We start from the raw sequence: 6,000 nt of genomic DNA on the forward strand, positions 1-6,000 counted from the left end.
ATGGTCTTTCACATTTGCGGGTTCACTTGTTGGAGATGGTGATCTTCATGATATTTGAGGACGTGGACATCTTGGGGGACTCAAGGAGTCCTTGGTTGAGGTGTGATTTATGCTTTCATTTGACATGTAATCCTTGTTTGATAGGACGGTTGATATTATGTCATAGTATACTCTTGATGGCTAGCTTAGAGTTTTGGCATGATATGGTTATTTGATATGTTCATATGGAGCATGTTATCTCCTTGGAGGAGATGGTTAGATCATGTTGTCATGTTTATTTTCCCAATTCAGCGGTTGGAGCTTTGACATTGATCTTGGTAGTTCCCTTTGCATTGGGTACATGATCATTTGCTTGATTACTTCATAGTGATGCTATGTTGCATTTGGAGTTTGGCATAGATTGATTGGTTACAAGTACTCATGGATACTTGGAGACATAGGTGATGATGATATTCTCTTGTGTTTAGAGATATGTGTTAGAATGGTTGATGATTTAAGAAGGAAGATCGAGGAGCATTCTCATGGTATAGATTTGAGAGGATATTGTGCTTAGATGAGTCATGATGACTTGGTTGTCTTGGAAGAGCATTCTCATTCCCCACTCATGGTATACTTGGTAGTTTACTACTTGAGAGGTATTGCCCATTGTTCCTTTTAGATGCATTATGTTTATGTTTATCTTTCATAGATATGGATCTTGAGCTATGGATAGATGATTAGTTCTGGAGGATTCAATTTGAGAGATATTTGGCATTGGTTATCTCCTTGTACAATTGAGTTATTATTAGATTCATTGATAATGATTTTGGGAGATGGTTTATTAGGCATATTCCCTTGGGATTGGGAATGGTATTAGTTTGATCTTCTTGATTATGAGAGGCTTACATCCATGTTGATTACATGTTATATATGTTTGTTTGGTCCAAGGGACTGAATGGGTTTTGGGTGTTGTTATGTCTTTTCATTTGGGGTTTTATGGAGGAGATCATACTTGACACAGTTGGCATTTAGAGGTGTATGTAGAAGGATATGCTACAGGTTTTGATTTGCAATGTTTCTCTCTTTGGTCTTGGTTATCTTCTTGGATGTTCAGTTTCACACTACATTGGATTTGAATTTGTTTGGAGCTATGTGTTCACTAGTTTTGTGTTCATGTGTTGTCATGTGGGAGATGACATGGAGGTTCCTTTATGTAGAGCCCCTCCCTGATCAAGCTCTGGTTAACCTAGTTTAACCATGGTTGACCTTATTAATAGTTTGCATGGATGATTGGTACACTATGTAAATGTGCTATGATTCAATAGGATGGGCTATGTTAGATGGATAAATTAGTAAATGTTGACCCCTTGGGGAATAATTAGATGTAATTTTCTTGTGTATCATTTATATGTTAGGGGTTTGGGGTCCTATCCCAAACCCATCTTAATGTAAAGCGAAAAAATTGAACCCTAGTTGTTCTCCCCTCCCCAACTCCAAGGAGAGAGAAGGGAGGTCACTAGGGTTGATGGTTTTCACTTAGGAGAGACTTTACATTCAAAAGAGGGATTGAAACCCACAAGATCCAATCCCACACAATGCAGGATTGGATTCTAAATGAGTTTCAAGGGTTAAGACATCAAGGATACCCTCTTTTGTAAAGAAATGTAGATAGAATGATTGAACTATGAATGCATGTAAAGTAGGAAAGATTCGCTTATAAACAGAGATAGGGATACAGGATGAAGCTGCGGACCTGGAATTAGTAGTAAAATGTTGAGACGGTGCTGTTCTGCAAATTTGAGCGAAAGTTGATGGGACGATGGCGCTCGGCATGCACACGGTCCTCTGGAAAATCCGCGAAACGAAGGGGGATCTGTTCGTCTCTGCACAAGGATTCCAGATCTTCAATTGCAGCCGCATACCTGCAACCTACACACAGAAAAGAGAGGATGATTGGGGGGTTAGGGATTAGGGGTTTGCCTTTAGGTCAAACCCCGGTTTTGGAATTAACCAAGAAATGAGAATGTTGTAAATGTAAATGTTTGTAATGTAAACAAGTACTGATACCTTGTTGTAAGAATGTTTGTATTCTTACATGCGAAGGTGTAATGTATGTTGTATGTAATGTGTTGTAAGTGATCTCCTCTTCAATGGTTGAATCCTTGTCTTGAATGCAACACCTAGCCTTGAATGGAGACTTAGAATGCTCAATTGCTTGAAGGAATACTTGAATGCTTGAATGTTTGAATCTTTGAATATCGCTTCCGCATCTTGCCCTTGCTTCTTTCCTTCCTCCTCCCTTTTAGGAGAGGAAAATTAGTTTATATACTTGTCAATTAGGGTTGAGAGACTGATTTTCCCGACCTTAGGCCGACCTAGAAACAATATTTTCCAATTTGCAAACTTAAAGACCCGATGCCCAAAAGGAGACCGGGCCCAAAATAGGGCCAGGGACCAGGGCGTTGGGCGCCATGGTCCCACCTCCTGGGACAGCAGGGTGCAAGGAGGGATCATGCCAAGGTGCAGAAAAATGCAGTTTTTGGTGTCACAAGCAGGTTTCGGGGTCTCCATTCAGGTTCAACGTTGCGCCGCCATCGTGAAGACCCAAATGCAGTCAAAATTGCAAGTGTCACAATTTTAGGACGCTACATTTAGCCCCCACTTTAGCGGGAGTATAAGCATACGCCAATACTTCCGGTAAAGTACAAGGAAACAACATTGAAAAACTTTCACCACGTCAAGGAGGCAAGATACACCAAGCCCCCAGTGGACTAAGGATCTTACGACTTCGATTGACAAAGTAAAAGGGAAGATCACGAGGGAGAACCATGACTGTCAGTAGTAAGGTTCCCTCACTATGAGTCATGCAAGAAAGATATCAAAAAATTTCAAGGCAAAGCTAAATTTGTCAAGAAATTTTCAAGTATCTTGAAAAGATATGAACGGGATGTATGCCCCCCTACGTTAAAGCGATCGCACACGCCTCACCGGGGGTGATTGCTTTAAGGTAGTGATACATATAAGAAATGAGAAAGGAGCACGTTACCACAAGGATTTAGCCCCCAAGTGTGAGATAAACCCAAGGATAATAGACACAAAACACAAAGCACAAGGTGACTTCGCTTTCCTCGGGGTCAGTATGCTGTATGATAATTCATGTATATCATATGTATGTATGCATAATTGTTCTTCATTCCCCAATCAAGGAAGGTCACCTAGAAGAAGGGAACACATGTGTCTTTTGAGTCAACATGAGAGAGACCAAGAGATCTCAATGCTTTGCATCGTCCTCAAGTAGACAACACTAAGGACAACAAATAGAAGAATGAGAGTAACACATAGAAGAAGTAACAAAAGAGATCAAGAGAGGAGGAGAGAGTCTTCTATGCTAATGAAACTAGTCTAGCACGTCATCTACCCCCCGATCTTGCTGATCAATATTTTGGGAAGGCAGGAAACATGCTAGAGGAGGAACATCCAACACAGCAGATGGAGCTATCACAAGATCCAAACAAGGGCTATGTTCATGTTCCACGCCACGTTGTTCTTGTCTAGGAGCTAGGATAAGTGCTTTAGAAAATTCGTTAGATAAATGGTTATCAACATCAACATATTCATATTCACTATCAGAATGAACAGGAGTAACATTTTTATCATGTATAACATTTTCATCATGAATAACATTTTCATCTATATCATCATCAAGATTTATAAAAATAGGATCTTTAACTCGCACCGGATCAAGACCATCATGCATCTTATGTTTAGGAGATTTTGGCTCAATTTTCGGCTGAGGAGAAAATGGAATAATACTAGCTGAAGGTGTTTTTGGGGATTGCAAAGTTTGAGAAGTAGCTGCCTGAGCTCTAAGACGACGCTTTCGTCGGTGTTCACATGCAGAACGATTTCATCTAGTCTTAGTAGGAAGTTGAGAAGATTGAGGAGGAGGAATGTTCTCATCCTTATCACTTGGGTGTTTAGGTTGTGGTCTCTTAGGTTGAATAATAGGAGAATAGGAAGGTCTCTTCTCTCCATAAGAGGAAGGAGGAGGAACTGCTCCATATAAAGGAGGAATATTTGGTTTAGGAAGGAGACCAAGTCCATCATGACGAGGAGGTATAGGTCTACTTTTAGGAAGTTTATTAGATATAGGCATAGTCAAATTCATAGGGATGGGTTGGGAATCTTCTTGAGGAAAGACATTAGTTTTATCTTTCAAAGGAAGAACTTCCTTCTCAAGAATGATAGGAATGTCAAGTTTGGGTGTTCTAGGTTCACTTAGAGAAAGGATCATATCTTTTTTCCACTTTTGATAAGATTTGAAAAGATGATCACTTCACGGTGGAAGAGATTGGAATTGTTTAGGCCAAAAATAATCAATAGGAACGCTAGAAGTTCTTTCAGCTGGTTTAAAGAGACTATGATTGACAGTAACAACTTCACCATTATGGGGAAATTTCAAACACTTATGAATAGGAGAAGCAATAGCTTTCATGGAAGATAACCAAGGATAGCCTAGCTTCACATGAAATTGTTCGGATGATGGAATAATAGCAAAGCTCACATTAAGGGATTTGTTATGGACCTCAATAGGTAATGTAATAGAACCAATTGCAGGAGAAGAAAATGTATCAAATAATTTCACAACCATATTTGTTTCATCATAGATCACTTGATTCAATTGCAAAGTAAAAAGAAATTCTTCAGTAATGACATTAACCATGCAAGAAGGATCAATAAGCACTCCACGGCAAGGTGTATTCTTGACTTTTGCAACTATATATAAAGGACCATCAGGTGCCCTGATAGTTTCACTGGAATCAAATGTGATGGAAGGTTCTTTAGGGATTTTCTGCTGTTCCACAAAGTTAATCACATTCGGAGTCATAGACACAAGATCATCAGGTGAGACAGAGGAATCATTAGTATCAATCACATTAGAGGTATGAGAAGGTAATGGATCAGTGAAAATCTTAAGATTTTGGTTAGGAGGAGCTACAGATGTGTTGCCTTTATCATTCACACCAGAAACAGAGATAGTATTATTATCAATCAAATCTTGAATTTTACCCTTTAAAGCAAAACATTTTTCAGTATCATGCCCAGGATGACAATGAAATTGACAAAAAGATTTGTTATCAAAATAGGGTGAATTAATCTTTGTAGAATCTATTTTCTTTATAGGAGGAAGAGTAAGCACATTTTGTTCCAATAACTTATTCATAATACTATGCAATGATTCATTCAAAGGAGTAAACTTTCTTTCTTTCTTGAAAAACTTAGAAATAGGAGGCACACCTGATGCTGCATTCACATTGTTGTTGATGATGTTTTCATTGAATTTAATTGACTCTCTGTTCGGTTTAAACTTCCCAAATGGTTGTTGACTACTATCACCCTTATCACTCAGAGCCATAGGATTTGCTTGTTCCATTTGACTCACAGTCAGTTGATAATTGTGAAGAGTTGCGCACAACTGGTGGAAAGAAGTAAACTCAGAAAACAGGAGTTTTTCTCTAATATCTTTTTGTAAATTAGAAATAAAGATTCTTTGAATATCATTGTCAGGTACTGGAAAAGAAATTTGAGCATACAAATGCTTATATCTACCAATGAAATCAGTCACTCTTTCTTTAACACCTTGTTTACAATGCATTAAATCAATCAAAGTAACTTTAGGACTTATATTGTTTTGAAATTGTTGAATAAAAGCATTGGCAAGTTGTTCAAAAGAAGTAATAGAATAGGAAGGTAACGAGCAATACCATTGTAGGGCTTTATCTCTTAATGTTCTAGTAAACAGTTTTGCAAGCAACCTTTGGTCATAAGCAAAATCGGTACATATTGTTTGAAAGGTCTTAACATGTGTTAGAGGATCACCCTTACCATTATAAAGCTCCAAATGGGGGATTTCAACATGTTTAGAGGGGATAGCTCTAACAATGTCAAGAGAAAGTGGGCTCGCAACATCAAATGTGGGCACACTAAACTTAGATTGATTCATAGAGGCAATTTGTTGCT

The sequence above is a fragment of the Cryptomeria japonica genome, unplaced genomic scaffold (assembly GCF_030272615.1).
Source record: "Cryptomeria japonica unplaced genomic scaffold, Sugi_1.0 HiC_scaffold_319, whole genome shotgun sequence".
NCBI classification, from domain to species: domain Eukaryota; kingdom Viridiplantae; phylum Streptophyta; class Pinopsida; order Cupressales; family Cupressaceae; genus Cryptomeria; species Cryptomeria japonica.